The sequence below is a fragment of the Lipophrys pholis genome (assembly GCF_963383615.2).
Source record: "Lipophrys pholis genome assembly, chromosome: 13".
NCBI classification, from domain to species: Eukaryota; Metazoa; Chordata; class Actinopteri; order Blenniiformes; family Blenniidae; genus Lipophrys; species Lipophrys pholis.
Window position 1 is genome coordinate 22308170 of NC_137632.1, and position 25042 is coordinate 22333211.

The window sequence follows — 25042 nt, forward strand, 5'->3', positions numbered from 1 at the left end:
TATTTGAATCTAAAATATCTTGTTAAACTCTGAATATAACTCATAACCATTACACATGTTATTTTAGCTTAAACTATCATTTTAAATAAATGATATTACAATATCAATAAAGTAGACCTATTTGTTCTGAGAGGTAAATCAACCCTCATCTTTACAGAACAATGATTAAGTTTATTTTCCCACTTTTGGGACTTTAATTTGAGTAAAATGCTATTTTAAGGTACTAATGTATCTTAAAGTAACTTTTAAAGTGTAAAATTAACCCACATTACACTGTAGTGTGTGCAAAATAGTCCATCCATCCATTCTGAATGGATTCTTGATCTAAATTCTACTCCTGAATGCAATAACTTATTACATTACTGACAAAATATTCAATTCAATTTCAACTAAACTTTATTTGTATATATTTCAATCATGGCTCAAATACCGTATTGCACTATTGTGAAATTATTATATTATGGGCTTTATTACATTGGAAAATGCCAAATATTCTGTTTGGTACCAGCATTTTACCCTCAATTAGCACAGGTAAAGAAACGTACTCCACTTATGCCCACATCCTGTGAAGGATTAAGAAAAGACAAGGCCACTTAGATTTTTAACTCTCCAAGTCTTGCGACCCACTATTGGGTCTCGGCCCACACATTTAGAACCATGTGTTTGTAAGTGCAGTGATAGACTAGGAATCTTTATCTTGGGGCAACATTTCTGTCTTTTCACGATGAAGACGGTTAAAAAAGCTTCACAAATCCACCACACAGCCCGCGGCCCCTCAAGTCTTCCCTCCCTCCGTTACCACCCCCCCAAAAAAAACCCACCTTTCAGCAAGTTGTGCAGCTGTTTGCTGATGAAAACAATTGCCTCGGATTTTTTTCTTTCCTTTCTTCAATGTAATATTATAACTGCTGTTTCCTTTATTCCTTCAGTGAGCAGAACTGTGATCTGCTTTTCATCCCTCAACCTGACAGCTCCACATTGATCATTTATTATGCCCGGTGCTTTCCAGAGCCATCGATTGCGCCGAGGGGATCGGGGGATAAAACAAAACTCCTGGAAGTGAAGCATGCGTCTTGGTTAACGTGTACAGTCTGAGCCTGATGAAATTTCACACTCCCTTCCTCCTCCGTGCCGGTTTCTGGGGAGAAACGTGTTGCTGATGGTCGGTCGTCTTAACATATGATCTCTTCGAAAATGTTGGTGACATATGTCAACGTGTGAAAGAGGATACAGCGTGTAAACACTACATTTGCAGGGGAGAGAATAAAAATGTAATTAGTTGTATCGATGAATTAATCAATTTTAGATCACACAGTAATTAAAATAGAAAACTTGGTTGATGTTGAATGATTTTTGTCTGTTGGGATCCATTGCTTCTGTCAGAGTTGAATTATTAAACTCAGTATGATCACTCCCTGTATTATCATATCATATATACTATTTCTATTCTCTGTTACTAATTTTACAGTTTTTAATTCATCTTCATTACATTAAAGCCTCGTTTACATAATATTTCTTCTGCTTGAGGGATTAGATGGACAATAACAACAATCGCGGTCTCCAGGGTTTCATGACTCTCAGTAAATATTCTCCTGGAACTTCTTAGAGAGTCACTGGAAGTCACAGAGTCACTGGAATAGCAACAAACATCTTCGTCCATCGATATAGTGTATTGTTCTGTACGCATGAGCATGTGTTTTCATCGCAAAAACAAACAACAGCGGCCCCTAGTGGCCCAACATGAAATCTACATTGTTTTTCGCATTTCTGTCATTTCGTTTACTACACTTTCTGAAACCAAAGCGCAAATTTGATATGTTTTAATCGGAAACCTTGTCATGTAAACGAAGCCTTGCACGATGTTCAGATCGAAAAATCCATAGGCGCTGGAGCCAATCCCAGCTAACTATGGTTAAGGGCAGAGTCGCCAGTCCATCACATTTTCTCTAATCAAGAATGAAAGTCTGAGTTTAGAAGCCCATCAGATACCGCTGGAGTTCCGACCATAAACAATGAAAGCTCGTGATCCGGCAGCAGCCAGGAAACCAAAGTCTTTGGGTTCCGTTGGGAACATGGTTGCAAACCTGAAACTGAAAGGAATTGATGGAACAGCACCACCAGGAGTGGAACCTGCGGCTTAATTCGACTCAACACAGGAAACCTCACCGGCCCAGAGACAGAGAGAATTAACAGATTGATAGATCTGTTGTTCAATCAAATAAATATTACTTTAAACTTCAGTGATTTCTATGATTGAGAATTGAATGTAAAAAATGATAAGATAAATTTTTGAAATAATTACTTTATTAGTCATTTTTGTCAATCTTACGGCGTTAAGTGGCCCCGTGTTCACTGAGCTAAGCTGGCTAACATGCTATCTGCTTAGCAGAGGGGGGGTCCAACTCATTTTAGTTCAGAGCTCATTTCAATTTAGTACATTTAAATCATATAACAACTAATACTAATGCTTCCGCTTATCGTAGTACTAAAATGAACATTATGGAAAAGTATATGTGTTTCTCAATATGTGCAGTTTAAACATGTTTCTGACAAGCTTTCAGGTGAAATACAGTAAGACTGATGTATTTTCTTTCAGGTTATTTAATTCTTTAACCACAGTACGGAGCAGTACTGTGATTCCAATGTAACGCTGGCCTGAGTATCGTCAAGAGCAACTTGGTTATTTCTCCTTCTCTACTCCTCGCACTCAACTTTCCAACAGTAAGACAAACTCTTATGACTACAACGCATTACTCCGCCAATAGTCCCCAAAATCCCGCTGCCACACATAGAATTAATCTCATATTTATACAAAATAAATAAATCTCCTCATCTACAAGGCAGCTGGCACTGCTGCATGACTGATCTCTGTATTACATTACCATTGGATCATGTAAACATCTGATTAAACTGACTGATTGAAATCAAGATGGGATTGGATGAGGTGTTGTAAAGTTAATGATCAGATTAGAGTTCATGTAAACTGGAAGTCTGATTTCTTGGAGCTCTGTGAATATTTCGTTTATGAGTTTTTCTTTTTCAATTGCATCTGTAAAGCACAAAGGAGACAATGCTTATCATGCAAAGAAAAAAACACAACAAGCTCGATCAGTATCAATTGAACTCGTATCCATGGCGGGTATCCGGGTAAAGTTGAGCTTCACATCTTGAAAGTGTCATAAGGTCACAGTGCAAGGCATTGTGGGATTGATCCACAGCACGACTCAGATGACGTTAGGGGTGAATTTAAACCTGCACAGCAATGTGATCACGTTATTCATTGTTCATGTAAATGGGACCAAATGATCTCTCAATCTGTGAAACAGTAAATATAAACAGCGAATGTTGTTTTTGTATGAAGACGTTGCTGATGACCGTTATTTCGCCCTTCCAGCTGCACCCTCCCCCGCTCATATATCTGGCTCATGTTATGGATCTTGATACTTTATTATTGATTTAGCTTCCAGAATATGATCCAGATCTCTCTCAAAATGTTTTCTCGTCTGCCTCGGCGAGCAGCCAGCCGCTCTATTGATCTTGCTAAAAAATTCATTCTTAATTTCGCAATTAGATTAAAGGGGAAAGTTTTCGTCTGGATAAAGCATCTGAATGGGAAATCGGTCCTTCGCTGTTAAGTCAGCCAAATGTGATCAGAATTCGTCAAACAAGTTTTAGAGTTCGCGGACAAACAATCACCTTCATGTCTTGTGTGTTTCCCTCAAACTCCGGCTGACTGACACCTCTCCCCCGCTGATCTGATGGTGGTGAAGTTGTTCCGGCCTCGGGGAATCTAATCACTCTAATGTCCGGCTCTAAATCACCGTCCGTCAGAAGTGGACCCCCCCCCCCCAAGCCCACCCCACCCTCTCCTTTTCCATGCGACTCCTTCCATATTGTGATTCTTCCATCTGAATGTGAGCTGGTGCACTTATTGGTTGGGGCGAGGGCACCGGCTGCCTCCGCTCTCATTGGACACTTCTCCTCCTCCTCCCATTGGCCGCCTGGAGGAGGGAGGGAGGGGATGTCACCCGGTTCTCCCCTCCCTGTGGCGGAGCGTGTAAATGTAAAGACTCCTTCTCTGCCTGTTATCTGAGTGACTCGGGCTTTTGGCGAGTGTGTGAGTGAGTGTGTGTGTGTGTAGAGAGGAAGAACAGGGGTAGAGAGAGAAAGAGTGAGAGAGGGAGGGAGAGACAAGCGGCGGTTTATTCTTCCCCCCCTTCAGCCTCCCCGTCTCCCTGCTCCCTGTCACTCCATCCTTCCACCCTCCAGCCCTGCTCCGAGCCGGACCGAGAACCCCCCTCCAGACCACCCCCGGGACCCTTTGACTCTCCTCACTTCTCCGTCCCACCAACAAAAACAAGAAGAAGAAGAAGAAGAAAAAAAAAAAAAAGCCAACCCAACACCTCAGAGCAGGTAAGATCTTCTTTACTCTTCTTCTGTTTTCCCTCCACTCACGTGTCCCTCCTAGCTCTCCTCCATGCATATTTCAAGTCCCCCCCCCCACCCCCCCGCAGCTCCTCCATCCCCCCCTCAGAAAAGTGACACAGTTGCAGGAGATGTTATCAGGGAGGTCAGCCGCTCATAATCCACCTTGATACCAACTTCCTCTTGCACGCGATCTCCCTGCATCTCCCCCCCGCTGCCGGTGTTTTGGTGATCTTGTAAAGTGCTTTTGGGCAATTTAGGCAGAGCTCTGTGGGTCGCGGTACTTATTTGCCTTATTTGCGCAGCGCAACGGGTAGATCGTGCCCATCGTCGCCCCCCCCCCCCCCCCAAAAAAAAAAGAAAAGAAAAAAGAAAAACGCCGGACAATTTCATCCCCTCCAGCTTCTGTGTCTAATTGATTCCTTTTAACTGTTTCTGTTAGTTGGTGTCGGCTATTTATAGAAGCTGACGTGCCAGGCTCGCACATGCTCCGGCTTGGGGGCACTTTCTCTCACCCCCCCCCGCCCCCCCCCCGCCCCCCCAACCACCACCTCCCTCCCCCCCACCCGGTGCCAGGACGGAACAAACACCGACCGTCCGCCGGCTGCAGAACGCATGACATTGCACAAAGTGTAATGACTTTACAAGGCAGTGACTTGCTTGATTGAATCAAGCAATCCTTTTCCTAGCTGGAGAACTCCAATATTACCATGGCCCATAAAGCATCGCTGGCAGCACAGAGAGAGAGAGGGAGAGAGAGCGAGAGAGAGAGGGGGGAGAAAGAAAAACTGCTTAGTTCTTCAGCCGCACATCCTGTACTTCACCAGGAAGGGGAAGTGGAGTGAGTGTGAGTGTGTGTGCGTAGTTGAGACAGAGATACTGCTAAAGTGCTTTAGACATCAATACTGCCAGCTAAGAGATTTCAAAGCCACTCCATCATTTCTGAAAATTGGACCTTACAACAATGTCAACAGCTGAGGAAACGCTCCTCCTGAAGGGTTTCGTGTCAGAAAAAAAAGGATATAAAGAAGAAAACCGGAGTTTCACACCCTATTTTTCAATTTATTTTTTTAATCATAATTGATGCTCAGCTTATAAGCGGAGGGGAATCATTCAGAGAGCTTAACGATGAACAGTGACAAGAAGAATATGGTCACAAATTCCTCTAGCTAAGAGCTAATAATTCATCATTACCACTTCAGTCAAAAGATTCAGATTCATTTCTGACCATTAACTTGATGATTCTGTGTGTAAATTACAAGTTGAAGTTAATTTCCATTAATGTCTTAATTGATTCACACCCTTACAAATAAAATTAATTAACAATTAAAGCTACAAAATAAGTGATAGCTTTACTGAAATTATGCATCCATGATGTCTTCAAAACGTGTTCATTTCCTCTTCAATCTTTAATTAAATCATATAGATTTTTTTTTTCATTTTAAAATGTCATTTGAGTCTAAAATGATCTCATACATACGTTTTAACACGTTATGGCATTTTTCACAACTCATCACTTAAATGAACTGATCATATAACTGTTTAAAGGTCATTAAAGTAATCAGTGGTTTCTTGCCTGATCGTTTCATCCACACATTCACTGCATAAAGCCAGATTAAATTCTCACCAGCCAACCAGCAGCTTACAATCTAAAGGCATCTTTCCACTTATGTGACCAGGAAGAGGATTAAATCATTAAATCTGATTAATGGGGAACAAAGAAGCCTCATTCGCATGTCGTCACTCTTTCCATATTCATGACACAATCATGTCTATCCACAGATAAATTAGTAAAAGCACATGTGGACAAATGGGAGATGGCTATTAACATCAAATGCATATGTTTTGTGTTTAAAATGATGTCTGTTTACACGGAAAAGACAGAAATGCTGAAATAGTCATTTGTGGGCACTGTTTGTTTTTGTAATGAAACTACACACACAAATGCCTGCAGAGAATGATATGCTATAAACATTAACAATGGTGAGAACGCCGACATTTGTATGGACAGATGATGAAGTTGGATTGTTGTTGGGGGACTCAACTATAAAACTACCAAGTCCACCAGGAGAATATGGACTGGGAGTCATGACACTCAATGTTGTTATTGTCCATCTACTCACACATGTGCAGAAGAGCCATGTACCACGGCTGTGGGGCGCCTGCGCAGTAGTAGCATTTCAGAATAACACGGAGACGGAGTTGAAGCGTTTTCGAAAAGTTCCACCTTGGGAGCCGTTTTCAAAAAGTTTCATTTTCGTTCACAAAACCCATCTCTGTCAGTCAGTGCCTGTCGGCCTCTGGTGGTGACACTTGGAAAAACAGGGTACATTTCTTAAAAAAAATTGTTAATGCACCTTTAAGGGCAGCTTTGTTAAGTTTTGATATCATCTTCTGATATTTCAATGTGCTTCTAGGTTTTGCGCCAATTGGAACTTCTTCTTTGGAAAACGGTGGAAAGTGTCAAACTCCTATTTTATTGTAATCCTGTTCTTTATGTTGTTGGTTCTTTAAACTCTTACCTCCATTGTACATTAAGCTTGTAGTACTTTTAAATTAAACACCTCATCCAGGTTCAGTCTTGTGTTTTAGTCATACAGTACAACTAAATTCATTCCCAATTTTTTATTTTTTTTGGGGGGTTGACCAAAAAAGAAAATATCTAACTGCACATCATTTGTTATAACGCTCGTCAATTAAATATTGTCACAGCAAACCAAATTAGATAGGTTACATGTATGTGACTGGTCTTGATGATGCCTTGTCGCGTCGCCTCAGATGAGCTCAGACATGTTTGTTTTGAATCGGGGCTACAAAAGTCTACCGGACGCAAATCCTGCCCAGAATACAACGGGAATTAATCCAATGAGCAGTTTTCATTTTTTTTGAGTGAAGAAGAAAAGATAAGAGAGCTTCTCTAGCAGACAGCCTGACCTTTCATACTGTGATAATCATTTTCTAATTTCCACTAAAAGAGCATCTGTGACAAAGCCTTCTGGGAACTGGGAACGTCCCAACTGGACTGCCTCGGGGAGGAGGGTGGAGTGGGGGTGGGGGGTAGTTGAGGGGCGGGGGCGTCATTAGTATCGAACAACAGCACAAAAACACCCAACATCCTCGATCCTGAAAATCTGACAGCGAACGTCACCCTCGGTCTGCATATTTACGATGTTTTTGGCCGTGAACGTGTCGGCGTGGGGAGAATTTACGAGGCGTCCCCACATTCAATCCGTCAGGTGTCGGTTAGTTTATTAGGACGTGTAAATTAGAACAGGGGGAGATTCAGACGCACAGCGAAGCAAGTCACAACTGCTCGTCGACCTCATACGGACGCAAATTCATTTTCGTCTAATCAGACAATGTGTTGATGGGTTTTTACAGGAAGGTTTGAGTCTGTGTTCGGGGAGAAAAGCGAAATGCAAACAAAAATGTACTGAAAGACTTTTGCAGTTTAAGTGTTTTTTACCCATTATCACGTCTGAATTTCTGCTAACTGATGCATACTTTACTTTTGTTTGCGGAAATCAAGCCACCTGCAAGAAAAAGAAGAGTACTAAACACTGACAAACACCTCCTCGATACTCATGACTGCTCACTGTGGACTGAAGGAAGGTTTTTAGCTGATTACTGAAGATTTCCCTTTAATATTTCAGTAAATAGTCATTTAAAAGTTAAATGCTGCACGAAATACCTTTTTAATTTGATGGTCAATGGTAAAAAATGAGGAAGATTAACTCTAATCAACATGAAGTTTTGATTACACCGCCTGGTATCACACTTTTATACAGAAACAGTCTCAAACTGTCTGATAGATATCCCTGTAATATGTCTGTGGGTCACTATGAGTTTCTTCCTGATAATCACCTGTAACTTCAATGGAGGGAAACAAGAATACATCACACCATTCATTTTGTCACGTTACATCTTTTCTATCGTATGATACGGTTCAATACATTATTTGCATTATGGAAACTCTAAGGAATGCCAATGTTTAAAAAAATATATAAAGAATCTTTTCCTGAGCAGTGATTGTATTTACTATGGCAGTATTCAAAACAAAAACAAATAATATTTAAATGTGCACCAAAAAAAAAGCAGAAACGTGAGGTAAACCTCTAAAAGCTGCAGAATGTAAAATGTCACTTCTGTGCATTAGGTGGCAGTAGTGAGTAAAGGTAGGAAGACTACTTAAAAATGTACTTAAGTGAAAAATATTGTTACGCACTTGGATGAAAACCGACTGAATAGACCGTCGTGGAATGGGCCATATTATACAGTTTATTTTAAATCCAAGAGCAAGTGTGAAGACAGGTGTCCTCTCTTTATAGAGTCATGACGACAAGTTATAGGGCCAGTTGATATTGAACGAACCAAACACGTTACAGACGAAACACACGTTTTAAACAATGCTATACAAATATTTATATATAGAACAGCACAGGCAGGAGGCCCGGAGGCAACAGGTCAATTTCAGTGTAAAGCAGAGATGTCAAACACATTTTAGTTCAGGGGCCACATAAAGTCCCTTTACATCTTTGGTGGACTGGACCAGTAAATTATTGCTATAATAACCTTTAAATTAACACAAAGATTTTTGTTGTGGCGCACAATGCATGTGATGCAATAATCTACATTTTTGCAAGATCAAACAATTAGTACTGTAAATGACAACAATCATAAGGGCATAAGGGCAATTTAAATGAAACATTCTGGTGCAAAATACAGCGAAATGCCTAAAAAAAAAAAAAAAAAAACTCAAATAAATTCTATATAACCACATTGTTTGGTGGGTTTGTGGGGCCAGATTGGAGCCTCTTGCGGGCCGGTGTCGGCCCACAGACCTGATGTTTGACACCACTGCTATACAGTGAAGAGTGAAACTGAAGCTGAGAGCAGTCACAGGGGGGGGGGGGGGGGGAGCGGTGATTATTCAGATCTCAAAATTAATATCCAGGCCCCACCACAACAACCCACTATTCGGATAATGGGGTCCAGCCTTAGTATTTTGGCTGTTTTAATATCCGCTCAGCTTGATATTTGCCAGGAAAACCTGTCCGCCTTTGGCAGGTTGTCCGCTCATTAAGGTGCGTTACCAGGTAAATATGTGCCCGTGCATGCTGATTCGTCCACTCAGGACAGGGTGTCCGCTCTTATTAGGTCTTATTTTTTTTTTTTAGCAAAGCCTGCTTTCTATACGCCCATGTTGGTCACATGCAAAACTTTTTGTCGGTCAATTTCCATCATCAATAAAATCAGTCCACCGGGTCTTCAAAGGCTCAGACGAAGGCGATAAAACTCAATGCTGCGTTCTGCACGGCAGAGCTGAACTACCAAGGTGGCGCATCGTGATTATGATTGGTTAATGCCCATGGTGACGTAGTGCAGGGCCGATTTCCGATTCGCTCGTTGGCGTGCACGTTCACTAAAAAGTGGAATCAAGTGAGAGACTTTTTCACTTCTAGGGCCTCAGTAGCAGGTATGGAGACGCATATTACTGTAGGAAAACCATTGCAAAGTGCATTTTGCATACTATTGCCCCTTTACAACAAAATAATATGGAATTAAATCATTTTATCGAATATCAATTTAAACTTTGTTGCGTTCTGGGTTCTCAGAGTCAAGGACAATGCAACTTTTTGAAAATGCCTCGATTCCATCTCCACAGAAACTTCAACTTTTCTGAAATGCTGCTCCTGCGTATGCACACTAGGACTATAGTGAATAGCTCTTCTGCACATGCACGAATAGAGGGACACTAACAACATTTGCCTCCAGGGTGGCATGACTCCTCGTCCACATTCCTCTGGCACTTGGTATTTTCTAGTTGACAGTCACTGTAATAACAACCCAACTTCGATGCATTTCCACACGAACGTCCATGTACAACCCGTTGTTAATGTTTAGAGCGTACTGTTCTCTGCACTCGTTACAAAAACTGCCAACAGCTCCCACTAGTGCCCTACATGAAAACTACTTAGTTTTTAGCGTTTCTGTCGTTTCCATGGAAACTGACATCGTTTTAAAAACTTTTCTGAAACGAAAAAAGCAAACCGTGCGTTTCCATTCTTGTAAACGGGACCTAATTTTTTTTTTTTGTGTCTTTGTTAATAATTACCAGAAGATCCAGCCTCCATTATTTAATTCTGGACTGAGATCAGACTGGATTTCAGGACATTTCAGTAGAAATATCATTACAAGACAATTAAATACTGGCGTTACCTTTTAAGAGCTTTAAGTCAAATAATATTACTGCACCTATAGGGAATCCACAATACCCAAGTGAACATCTGTACCTAATGACTTTTATTATCTGGTATGAAACAGAAAAATGCTTTTTCAAGAATTCATGGCGATTTAAAAAAAAAAAAAAAGAAGCTAATTCCACTGAAGGAGAGACGGTGCGTAGAAAACACTGTGTGTCTGCTAATAAACGCGAAGCAGCCGTCACTTCCTGCGATGGCCGCAGCACTCCCATCAGCCACTTTAATGCACTCCCCGCCCTCACTACTCTGACTGTAAGCCCTCCTCAGAGTGCATATGTTAAAAAAAAAAAAAAAAAAAGAAAAAAGAATCCCTTGTTGGATGAGATATTTATGAGCCTCTGGGACGTGTTTGCACGCTCGTGCTCGGCTGCACTCCAGCGGCCTCGCAGAACGCAGTTTCCACGTCACAAGAGCCTCAGATGTACGGGGAACGTATGACTCACAGCCTACTTTTAATTATTAAAGTCTGATCCTGATTAGTTGCACGGAAACACATCTGTCTATTAAAAAAAAAAAAAAAAAAAAAAAAATTCCACTAATTTCCCACTTGTAATAAACTGCCCCTCTCTCTATAAAAAAAAAAAAAAAGCCGGCTCACATGCATCCAGTGTATTCAGCGAGGAGCCGCTTCCTCCGATGTAAAGCCAATGCTCGGCGCGAGCAGCTGGCCCTTTTGTGCCTTGGCCCTTTCCGAGCCGTTCCGGATCTCCTGCTGGCCTGGCTCGGGGCTCACAGTGTGCCGGGGGTGGTCTGGGTAGGGCGCTGGCTCGGGGTGGAGAAATTAAGAAAAAAAAAAGAAATCTGGCTGCTGTCACCCAGATATGTACTGAAAATGGACAAAGACAAAAGGAAAGTGGAGAGATGACGGCTCAACTGGATACTGATGTCTGCTCAGAGGGGGATAAAGAGAGATTTATAGGGAATGTAATGGAATATATGGTAAAGGAGAATTTTATTTGACTTTCTAGACTGATAAATGTTATTTATATGCAATGAAAATCTTGTAGAAAGTGTAAAATGCTTCACAAATTACTGCTAAAAACATCTTTAAATTGGCTTATATGGCCTTATATAGCAACTCATGCATCGAAAACATGTCGTGATATACCTGCTATTTTCATGTAAAATACATAATAATTACTCGTTTATATTCAATGTTGCCTGTTAGTCTTGGTCTTTCTGATGCCAACTACCACCTTCTTAAAACATTCATATTTTTAGGTAAATCGAACAGATTTTATAATGAATCATCTGCAAAATATATTTTTATGTTAAAAAACTTTTTACTCCCAAATTTGAGCTCTGTTATATATGAAAGTAAGTGGATTTGATACAATTGAGAACGCAACTGATTCGGAATTGCGTGACGTGTTAAACGTGAGATCAAATGCATAAATACGTTAAAGATTGGCTTCTGTAACACATATTTGAAGAAAAGGAAGAAACCTTCCTCACTAGAAATGTACAATTGATATAAGGCCCGGTTTACGGGACACTGTCTTCAGGTGAAAATGAAACGCAACTTTTCGAAAATGCGCCGTCTCCATGGAATCGAGCGAAAAACACAACTTTTCAGAAACGCTGCTGCGTGCGCACCGCGGCCGTAGTAAATAGTCCCTCTGCACACGTGCGAGCTTGAAACGGGGCCTACTTTGGACACGGCCTCACATTTCTGCCACCAATTCTACATTTGCACATTTGAACGTGAAACCTTTCATTCTAACACAACTCTTACAACTGGAGGAACATGTGACCAAACTGTGGGTAGACTTCCTAATTGCAATAAACAAATGCAGTGCAGGTAATTAGAAAACCTCATGAAATATTGAGTACAGCTGCATGCTGGGTATTTCTTTTTCCCGCTGTGTCGGAGGCAGCCGGCCCACCTGCAGCCAGGTGGGACCATCTGTCATGTGGGAGTCCGACGCTGACGTAGCAAACGGTTGTAACACTGGGGTGTTGGGCTTTTCTTTTTCTGCCCCTTTGTCTCTTCCATACTGAATAGTAAGCGATCGTCGCCGAGCTGGGGAGAGGACAGGATGTGTGGCGTCGTAAGTCATAACCGAATCCCTCCCGGGGAAATTTGCGGGGGCGTTGAAAGTGGAACATTTTAAAAGTTGAGAGAATTATGGTTGCGTGTGGCGTGAGAGCGCTCCGACTGGCCGATGTAATTTAAGCCAGTGAAGGTTTGAGATCAATCTGAGACGATGAAGAGTGGTGGAGGAGGAGGAGGAGGAGGAAGGGGGTTAAGAAGCAAAAGGTGTGGCAGGAACAGAGCTTTAGCCTCCCCTGCTGCTTTCCTAGTATCACTCTGGGTGGTGAAGTGTGGTCATATATAGACCCCTCCCCTCCCCCCAATGCTATTTTTACCCTTGCTAATACAGCGGCGGGGTGTTGGGGGAGCTGGGGAACCGGCTCAAGTGTTGAAGTGACAGGAAAATATTATTGTTGGCTTGGAGTGCTGGAAATGATAAAAAAGAGAATGCAAATACCACGGTGGAGCTCAGACTTACAGCCTCGTGTTATTATTTTTTCTTTTTTCTAATCATTTCTCTTTATCCGACATGTGTGGGAACATAGATGGGGACTATTTCCGGGGATTTGGAAGATGAAGCTGAAGTAAATCATAGGTCAGGAGTTTAACAGCTCATGTGTGACCCTGCCTCCTGGAAATGGTTATTTACTACAGCTCTGTTTTACGCTCCGAGAGCGGCTGCAGTGACGGGTTTTATTTACAGGACTGTGCATCATGTTTGGCTGGACCACAGCGGCAGGACAGCGGCTATAAATATGACTGACTGATCACCGCTGCTGGGCTGTATGTTCTTAACCCCTGTGCCTACTTGAAATCAAAAATGCTTCAATGCAGACCGGAAACATCAATATGGGATTCTCATGTGTCTGGTGGCTACGTTGATCTAATCTATTATTTAGATTTTTGATTTTTTTTTTCTTATTCACCAGGTTGCAATGTAGCTCAGTGTTTCTCGATTGGTCCAGCTTCGGCACGGAAAGAATATTCAACTTCTCAAACTCAATTCAATTAAAATGAGGTGCAGTTCGCCAGTGAGATAGTGGAATAGAACATTACGTGAACACAAGAATACGTTTAATGACAAATGCAAAAATGACCATCAAATGGGGATGAAGAAAGCCTATATTTTAATGGGCAAATATGAAATATAAACATTTGAGTGAAAAAGAAAGAAAAAAAAAAGTCTTGTGTTTTGGGCGCCGGAGCCACTGAAAACGCAACTTTTTGAAAACAAATACCAAGGTGGGACTTTTCCAAAACACGCTGACTCAGTCTCCATGGAAACGGGAGGAAAACACAACTTTGAGAAACCCTCGCAACTGCGCATGCTCACCACCGCCATAGAAAATTGTACATACGAGCGTAGATGGAAAAAACCAATATTTACCTCCGTTGGGTAGTTTGACAGTTGACGGTCGCCGTTCATAACGACCCAACTTCATCGTCTGGGTATACAAATGTTGCCATTTTTAATGTTTACAGCGTATTGCTCTCTGCCTACGTGCGTGTTTGAATGCATAAGATAAAATAAACAAACAACAGCACACGCTAGTCACCTTGCATGAGAACTACATCATTTTCATTTTTATTGTGACTTTGTTTGTTATTTAAAAAAACCACTGAAAGGAAGATGTCGACCAGGTTTCCGAGAAATCACTGACGTCGCTAAGACTTTGCATCAAATCAATTCATACCTGTGGCAACGTGCAGGTAGATTTAAAGCAGATCAGTTGTTTTTCAACACGCTCGATACCGGCAACGTCCGCAAAAGCCTCTGATGTGACTACTAATGTAGATATGCATCAGGCAAGTCATATTTTTTTTTCTTGTTATTCATGCGTTGGATTCAGTCTGTGGAATCAATCTAGCATCCAAACATATCGAATATGGCTTTTAAAAACAGAACAAGAACAGCATTATTAATATAGAATTTTCGCAAAATTAAAACTGAATTAAGGCCAAAAATGCAATTGATTGCGTGTGATATGCAACACTTTCAGTGTGAAGAATTGCAAACTTCAATAAGTACCGTCTTTTGAATGGTATATGCAACATACATGCTATACAATTAAATCACTAAATCAATCATTTTTTATGTTTTTAGAGCTTTAGCTGTGCTAACTCGCTGTGTTGGATCATCTTAATGCTAATGTACATGACTTTACACAAATGTGAAGGCTTCTGTGTGGATGTTTTGTACATTTCCATAGTGTGACGGGACGAATCTCAGTGTTGTTGATTGTTGGATGATGAATGATGAGGAGTGTCATCAAAGAGGATTGGTTCACAAAATGTGTCATATGAACATAATTTAGAAGAATAAAGTATTTTTTACTGCATTATATTCACATTCATGTATACAGTGCGTAATGTGTGTGAAAGTACTACGTTGACCTCTCCTAAAATAACATACGAGTAATTAAAATAGACCCGATTTTGATTTAAATAAGAAAAGAAGTAAAACATGAGAAAATAAATGATTTTTCCATACCGGCTCTACACCAGGTGACGTAGAAGTAGCACAACGCTTTTCTCCACTGAGCCTCGAACAAGTGATGTCATTAATTATTTAGAGGTCTGCGAGGGGAGTGTCTTTTTAAATCCTCCCGCCCGCCCACTGACTTACAATCCCCACTGACTTCCTGCTCAGACTCCTCGGTGTCTATGCAAACACTCTCAATCGGCCCTATTCTTTACGTTACAATACAAAGATTTGACCTCCAAATCCACCGCCCACACACTACACAAGGAAGCTGGTGTGCATAAAATATGTGTTTATCCATCACAACCATTGTTCCTCTGACAGGGCCTAAACAGTCAGGACTAAATGATGAATGGGAGCTTTCTTCACCCTGACTTCATAACGAGGGTTAGACTTTATTATCTCAGCGTCCTTCAGAAGTGGGGAGGAGAGCTGGTTTTACATACATTTAGTTTACTCTAATATTGAGGTTTTTAATCTACTCACACCCAAAAATAAAAGTCGCTGCTCGGATCTGCTCGAGACTTGATAACGTTTCTTAGGCTCCTTTTACACGTTTTTTTTTCCATTTACGTTACAGAAAAGTTCCTTTTCACACGGCAACGTTTTGAAAATGATGTCTGTTTACATTGAAACGGCCAAAACACTGAAAAAAATTATAATTTTTGATGTTGGGCCACTCGTGGGTTCTGTTGTTTTTGTAATGAAATCACAAACACACATGCAGCAGAGAACCAATACGCTATAAACATTAACAATGAGGAGTACGCAAATGGTGAAATGGAGAGATGACGAAACTGGATTACCATTACGAGTGACTGTCAACTATAAAACTACCAAGTCCCAGGAGAATATGGACTTGGAGTCATCGCACTCGGGAGGCAAACGTTGTTATTGTCCATCCACTCGCACGTGTGCAGAAGAACTATTTACTAGGGCTGTCGTGAGCACGTGCAGTGGCACTTTCCCTTTCACACAGAGCCAGCGTTTTCAAAAAGTTCAACCTTGGGAGCCGTTTTCACAAAGTTGCTCAAAGCACCATTGTTGTGTAAATGGACTCCTGAAACGCAAGGAAAGTTTTCCACTTTCACATGAAAATGTCACGTAAACAGGGCCTTTTCCTGGCAGTATGGTAGCATGATCGCTAGTGGTAAATGCATTAGGGACTTCAGGTTGTGGAAATGTCCACGAGTCCAAAAGTATGGATGGAAAATAAATCTTTGCAGGATGAGAAGTGGTTCAAATGTGTGTGTTTTTTTTGTGTTCTTTGAAATAAACTCACTTGAAATAACTGATAATGTCAAAAGGTGGAACCACAAAATAATAATGAAAAATACACATTTGTATAAACTTACAAGCGAGCAAAACTATTTTGTGATAGAAAAGCAAGTGAAAATACATTTTATAAGGAATTCCTGGGTTAGGAGGCACACTCTTCCAGGCACTTTGATTTCCCAACAAAGGAAAACCTCACAACAGCATGTGAGGTTAATTGGTGACCCTAAATTACACCTAGGTCTGAATGTGAGTGTGTGTGTGTGGTTGTCTGCCCATGTCTTTGCCATGTTATGGACTGTCCAGGGTGTGTCCTGCCATCACCCACAGTTGGCTGGAAATGGCTGATTTGATTTTGGGGTCCTCCTAATACATAATAAGAATAACCATTTTGCATTGCAAAACATTCTAAAAGCACCTCTTCAAAATAACCACACAAATTAGTTATGCGAGTTACCAGCACTGAGACTTGATTAAAAAAAAGTTGTAATTATTTATTTGCAATCAACCACAATGTAGGCGCATTTAAGCACTCCATACGAAAAGTAAAAAAGGATCTTCAATTCAGACTGATTTGGAAGATAAGCCAATTATTGAATGGAAGGAAGAGTCGTTCTCCAGCTCTCACTCTCCATCCGGTCATCTCTCCATCACCACTCCAACTCTCTTCCTCGAACCTCTCGGCCAAATCAACACCTGGGCCCAGCAGAGGCAATGCAAACAACCTTCAACATTTCAGTTGATAACAGGATATAACACTAAAAGCAGAGAGCATTATCGCGTGGCAGCTTCACATGCCAGGAACTGAAAGGAGCTTTCTCAGGTGCACCGAGGAATGTGTTGTGTCGGAACTAAATCATGAATATTTCCTCAAATATGTTATATTCAAGAGTTAAATCACCAGAATTCATATATGTTTTCATTTTACTGCTTCTTCCTTGACTTCTCTTAGATCATTACCATGGTTTTTTAAGGATTCTAACAGACTGATTAGACCAACAATATGATGATTCCCATGAAACAGAGGAGACAAGTCATTGTGTTCTCTTTAAATAACAAGAAAGAAAAAAGAAAAAGATGAAGAAATCAGGCGTGTCTGGAGCTTACAGTGAAAACTCAAGTCTGGTAATGTCAGGCGAAAGTGTAACAGATATTCCAAAGCTCATCTCTTAGCCCGCGCTCTTGGCACTCGCCGCTGCCTCTCAGCGTTTTTGCTTGATTAAAAAGCACCCAGGAGTTAGTGAGCGCGTGGTAGGTGCGAGCGCACACCCTGACAGCTTAACATACTGATTATTCAAGCCTCTTAGGCTAAGCCACGGTACTCGAGTGATGAACGTCAACTCCCCTCTCTCCCTCGCGCAGGCTCCTTCTCTCGCTTTTATTTTTTTGCCTTGAAAGAGTGGAAAGCCATGACAGCTTGCAGAAGGCAAACCTGTTGTCTGGTGAAGCAGAGGGGGGATCAGTGACACAGTGATTCATACACTGCCGGGGCTTTATTTAGACATAATCCAGCCAATGTTGGGTCTACTTTTTGTGGGTCGCAGTCGTTGGACTGTGTATTGTCCTCCGTTGCCCCACAGGGAGTGTCGCGCCGGTGATGAGTCTCATACATTTGAGGTCGATACGTCGCAGATACGAAACAATACACACAGCGCGGTGTGGAGGAATCTGTTATCTCAAATACGCTTGTGTACCTTTCACCACCTTGTGCACTGTTGTCACTTCCTTCTAATTTCTGTTGTTTCTATTCAGTTCAAATGAGAGTGATTATTCCGATCCCCAAACGATGTTTCTCTTTCCACTGACGTGTCCCTCGAGATGAATATGAATCTGTTGTGTATCATTGGTTGTACCGCAGTGTAATTCCCCACCCCCTTTTTTTCTAAGCGGGCTGTGTGCACGCTCGACTTGCTGGCGAGGCCGCGGCTGCCACCGCCGAGCCACACCTGATGGACAGATTGGCCTCAGCTGGAGGCCGAGGCAGGAACAGACATTTCGTATGCTTGTGATTCAGTGGTGAACCCAACTGTACACACGCACAGAGGACGGGTGCATCGAGCTCAACTGCAGCTGCATGCAACTCCTTTTGTAGATCAGTCTGATGGTTTCAAAACCATTTTGAAAAGGATTTTGCCGACAGGACTCCTGCTTTAGTCAACTTTCAGAAGGATTCAGCAGAGAATTCTGCAGCTGTCTATGCAGACCGCATAGACGGGGAGGGAGGGGGGGGGGGGGGGGGGGGGGGGAAGAGAGAGAGAGAGAGAGAGAGAGAGAGAGAGAGAGAGAGAGAGAGAGAGAGAGAGAGAGAGAGAGAGAGAGAGAGAGAGTGAGAGCGTACCTGTTGTGAACACACATGCCTTAACCCAAGTTAGCGGTCAATCTGCGACGATGCAACAAAGCATTTGAGTGTCCAGTTCAGAGCCGTTTTCCCAATGAAAAAAATATTCATCAGAAATGATCCTTTGGCTGTTAAGTACAGAATTTCTGACATATGGCACAAATGCATATGACCACTAATTTGGATATTTAATAAAATTCTTTGATTTCCATTAGTTAAAGGTAAAAGTATTGACACCCAATTGGTCACAGGCTTCTTGTACATTTTTCCATTATGACGCATTCAAACTCTCTTAATTTGGCAGGCGTCATTTTCAATGTGGCTTATTTCAGTTATCTGTGACCGTATTATGTGTTGGATTGAAGTCAGGATTCGTTTCAAGCCAGTTGAAAACAGTCCACCTTCCCCTTTGTGCCGCTGAATGGGAGTTTTGTCCAGTCGGGTTCCTCTCAGGATCGAAACGTCTGGGTCAGCTTCAGATTTCATCAGTCTTGAATATGTTTCCAATAAAAAAGCAGCAGAGCAGCCCAACAGTATGATGGTACTTCCCCCATGTTTCACTGTAGAAAAACAGTTTTCTTTAATTTCATGTGTTTTTTCTGCAAAGTCCTACACAGATTGTGATGCAGCTCGGACAATCGTTGCCTCTTTGCGTCACTCTCTCTGTGTTGCTGTCCAGAAGAGTTTGGTGTCTGATAAAAGCTGAGCGCAGCACTTTATGTAGTTTTTGTCCCCTGCAACCCACCCATCCCACGTGTTTGTACCTTTGAGAACAGCGAGGGGAAGCGTCCTACATATTACTCGCCATCACACAGCTGTTCACAGGCTCTTCACAAGCCTGCTGTGTAGAAAAGACCTCCAGTGGGTTTCTTTCTTTTGACTTGAGTTCAGCAAATTAAAGGCAGCGGTGCAGCGGCAATTCAGGTTCATGGAGCTCACACACACACACACACACACACACACACACACACACACACACACACACACACACACACACACACACACACACACACACACACACACACACACACACACACACACACACACACACACACACACACACACACACACACACACACACACACACACACACACACACACACACACACACACACACACACACACACACACACACACACACACACACACACACACACACACACACACACACACACCTTTGTCTGGATTAGACTGCTTTTTAACCCCGTCGCTGCCTTGAGCCCCCATAGAGGACGCCCTGTCGAAACTGTGCGTCAAGTTCCACTTTAACTTAATAACTATAGATATGGGCAGTTTCTCAGGTTTACTGTTGATACTGTTGATGGTTTTCTTTAACATGTAAATTGATCATGTACACGTGTCCTCTTTAAATAATGATAATAAAAAAAAAAAAAAAAGATGAAGAAAACCTATATATCTTCTATAACCTAAGAACAGGCAGAGCTTCAAGACACTCCTGAAACCTCTTTCCCACACAAAGGGGTCTTGGACGTCAGCCTGTAAACCACCAACTTAACCTTTTAGTCAATCCTATTTTAGTGTTCATTGCAGCGAAGGCTCAGTTTACTGCCCCTCTGTAGTGATGAGGTTTATCAATGTGGTGATTGGACGAGAGAGGTGCTGTTAAACACAGTTGAATGAGATGAATAATCACACTTTGGCTTCACAAGAAAAACCCAATTGATCATTATCTTGTCAATAAAATGTTTTTTGTTTTGTTTTTGTTTTTGTGAAGGAAATTTATGGGCAAACTTGTAGGCTTTAAGCTTTTAGGTTTCCAAATACTACATGCAAAATGATCACTCAACTATCAAGAAACTACAAAAGAAGAAATATAAGTATGATCTTTAAATGGTAAATGTGTTAAAACTGTGTCACACATGTGCAGCACCTTCACCAGAAAACTTGATTATGATATAGTGAATTGGCGCTACCATTAGGTTCCTGACCTCGGTTTGTTATTCGATACCTTTGATTTACCCATTAAGAGGAAGTAGAGGTGAAGTTGAACAACAGTGACATTTATTGTTGCCGTAACAATTATAAAAAGTTGTAATAAATCATAATAAACCAAAATGCTAAATAAACAGTCCTTTCTTTGTGGTAAAAGGAAAAGAAAGGAGATGTGTTCTTTAACACAACCCGCGTAGATTGTATGTGTTGATCTTATATTACTTATTTATTTACTCTTATTAAAAGGTTATTTTGTCATTTAACTGGTCCGCTTCACCCAGGATGAAATAGGCCTGTATAGATAGATAACGCTGTGTTAAAGCAAAAGATGCACATTGTTTTGGCTTTATCCCCTTATTATTTGGGGCAGTTATGAAAACAAATACTTTATTTTTCCTGAAAAAAAAGAATTAAATGTACCTGAAGTATACCTGCGTTTGTGTGGCACGCTGCAAAGTTCCCTACATAAAGAAATCTGAGCATTTTACTGCCAGTAAGAGTTTGAATAAGGCATCAAAACATGTAGACAAATCGCATTACGGGAGAGCGATATTGACGAAAGCACAGCTTGGCGGAAAAGTTATGAAGCAGACTTGAAGACAGCCATGGCAGTAAGTCAGCACATTACTGAATTACACACGTAGAGTTCTTCTATTTTTTTTTTTTTTTTTCGCAGTGAGAAAATCATGCAAAGAATTTCCGAATTCGCGAACCTGCATGTAAACCCTCCCGTTTAGTCTTTTTTTCATCCCTCACTTTCAAGGCAGTAGAAATCAAAGCACAACATGACTTTATGTTTCCCTGACACACTTTTCCTTTATTTTTCTTCTACGAATATATATTTATATATATATATATATTTTTTTTTTTTCCGGTGCCACAGAAGAGGCTGCTAAGTCAGCAAGAATGCCGCCAAGTAAGCCTGAGCAGATGTTAAAAAAAAAAAAAAAAAAAAAGGCAAGTGAGAGCTTCAGGAGCTTGAGAAAACATTTCCCCGGGTTGCTGCTGCCGTCGTGTGCTCAGCGCCTCGGGTAGTGGGTTTGACAGGGAGGGGAGGGGAAAGCGTGATGAAATAGGGGCCGGTCTGAAGAGGGAGAGCTTCAAATCCCATTAGCCCAGCCCAACAGTCATTAATCACAAAAAAAATTGAAGAAACTCGCCCAAATCCTGCTTCGTATTTGGACCAAAATAAAGCTCACCGCGAGCTTCATCGTGCACCCTTCCTCCTTCTTCTCTCTTCACTTTGGTTCCACATTAGGAGACAGGAAATGCTCTTAACCCTCCCTTCTTCCTCTATTATTCATCTAATGGAGGACTGAAACTGTGTCAGAGCGACTACGCTACGAGCGGATGCTTTTTTTCTGTCAAAAAACTCGTCGTTTCCTCGTGCTCTTATCTCGGCTCTGTGGTGAGCTGTCACCTCGTGACATTAGAGATGTGACATTGTACAGGCCTCGTCCACGCCCACGACGTCTGTTTCTGATTAGCACGATGATCTCGAGATTAGCAGTCTTCGGAGCAGGGTGGGTGGGCCGCCCTCGCAGAGCGCCACCCAGGTTGCATCCCAACAAATATCCAGGAAATCTTTTTATACACTATAAGAAAATAAGTAGTATAAGTCACACCCGAGTAGAAGTTTCTCAGACACACTGAACTCGTCCTAATGCTCCGTTTCTCTGAGTGTACATTTTATGCTTTATAGTTTAATTCCTAATGTGTAGCTTTTTCTTTTTGCTGACATTTTATTTGCTCAGCCAGTTAAATACAATAAATTGAGATTTTATCAGACTTCGGTTGTCATAGACTGACACCTAGTGGTCCCAGATGGTATGTGAAGGTACATTTCTATGTCTGAGGTTCCATTGACACGGCGTGTCAAGTGAAAGCGCATCCAAAAGTTCACTACGCAACGTTTTGAAAACGACGTACATGAAAACAGAAGAAAAGTTGAAAACGAGGTTGTTTGTTTGGATGCCGGGTCACGATTTGGCGCTGTTGCTTTGGTAAGAGAACTACACGCACATGTGCGCAGACGCCATACACCATCATCGTTGACAATAGCGAAGACATGGATATTCATATGGACGAGTTGGATTGTTATTACAGTGACAAATATCTATTAAAAAAAGACACGCTTTCAGTCACTCCCAGCACCTTTGTCACAATGGAAGTTATACATTGTGTGAATGAGGCCTTAAGGTTCAAATTGACAGTATGAGAAATTGTAAAAAAAAGAAAATAAAAAAAATTATATTTCAGACACATGTTGTCGTTGTCGTGTAAACACAAAACTTTTCTGAAATGAAAACGCAAAAACGAGGTGTCCTCACTTGAATTGTCGTGCAAATGGTGTATCAATGTTCCCACTGTGACAACCTGAAGTTGTTTTTTACATTACAATGTATGCTCACAGGCATAAAACTACATACAGTGGTAAAATAAAACACAGTTCCATCCACGCTGATTATAAATAACTAGCACAACACATTTTTCTGTGTGCATTGAAAACAGACAAGAATCAAACTGAAAACCCCTTGAGCTCGTTTCTGATTTTTTTTTGCACGTTAGATTCCCGGCAGGTGGAATCCAAACTGGAAGTAGGTTATTTGAGCAAACACGATTTGAGCTCCACACGCAGTGGAAACCTGATCCAACGACTAACGCCTGCGAGAAGAAGCTGTACAAGATCAAGAGCCCTTTCACCTCACAAACCGAATGCAGAACAAACACATTTTAATCAATATGATAAATTGATCTTATTGAAGTCGTATGTAATATAGCTAGACTGCACAAGGTCAGGTAAACATATCACAATAACTATATGATTTGAGATAAATACAAACTTAATTATTAATATATTATATTATTAATTATTAATAATTATGAATGCCTTTGAGAGTCTTTATGTCTATTTTTCTTCCAGATAACAGTGCTCTTTCTCTTGCCTCTAATTTACACCAAATGGGACTGGGCCCTATTTAGATTTTTTTTCTTGAATTTTTGTGCTTTTTACTTCTGCTCTTTGGTCAGCAGGTATGGAATAAATGAATTAGTCAGTATTTATACCACCAAATGAATTAAGTCAGTATTTATATTGTATTGAAAATTTTAATCTGCAGAGCATGAGTGCACAATGCAGGGAAACATCATCTATCACAATCTTTTACATCATGGATTATTTTTTTTTTGGATGTTGATATTGCAATAAAGTTAACATTTTCAATATATTTCCCAGCCTTACTTTAAATACAATTAACAATAAAACTACCAAGTCCCAGGAGAATATGAACTGGGAGTCATGACACTCTGGGGTCAAACACTGTTATTGTTCATCTACTCAAACATGTGCAGAAGAACTATTTACTATGGCTGTGATGGCCATGGGCAGTAGCAGCATAGATTTGATTAAAACGATGCGTTTTAACTCAGAATATTGTCCTCAATCATGATTTCATGAAATTGAATCGCTTCACCCCAGATTTTTCCTCCTCCCGCACCCCTCTAAAGACTTCTGGTGCCCCCAAAAGAAAGCTTACCCCACTGATGTAAGCTTATAATGTCACTTTACTAACGCAGCATTCGTGCAAATACACAACAAACATTAGGGCGTACAGACTCGCCAAACAGTATACCACTAATACAACTAATATACATCATCGTGTGCGTGTGTTTGTGTCTATGTATGGATAATAAGTGGAATAACTTAAAAAAAAAAAAAAAGGCATTGAAATGTAGGAGTTTCTTAATTCCCCTCTCCTGCCTCTCTGTGTGGGATTAAGTGGTTTAAGACTCGCAGACATCAAAGCATTTTTTCCGTCATGTACGTGTTCAGGAACGGCTCCAGTGGAGGTGCCAGGATGTCAGAATGCAGCTCAGGATATCAGGCTTCCCCTTATGCACACACACACACATACACACACACATGCATGTACGATGCACACACACAAAGCCTACGTGCGACTGACACTAAGCTTTCGGAGACTACGTATGTTCGTATAAGCAGGCGGGCGCAGGTGGCTGCCGTGTGTGTGTGTGTGTGTGTGAATCTGCACGTTTGCTGGTCTAGTTAGCCCGTCAGTGGTGCAACAAGCAGCATGGCGCAAGGGCTGATTTTCACCTTTGATGTGCGGCTTCATTCATTTGCATCAGAGCAGCACGGCTGCTGAAAGGTCTTCTTAGCCACTGACCTTATTAATGTGGTTAGATCAAACGCTCGTTTGACTGATTCTCGCCACCGTTTAGCGGCAGGGATCTCAGCTGCAGGGTCAGAG

The 25042-nt window shown here is 41.3% G+C and overlaps 1 protein-coding gene across 1 annotated transcript in view; it reads left to right on the forward strand.

Annotated features, from left to right (window-relative positions):
• Positions 1–4091: 4091 nt before the first annotated feature.
• pcbp3 (poly(rC) binding protein 3) overlaps positions 4092–25042 on the forward strand; it is an 85115-nt gene continuing 64164 nt past the window's right edge. Inside the window, exon 1 of the mRNA XM_080478885.1 lies at positions 4092–4413. The gene's annotated coding sequence lies outside the window, so the exon portion shown is untranslated. The remainder of the gene's footprint in view (positions 4414–25042) is intronic.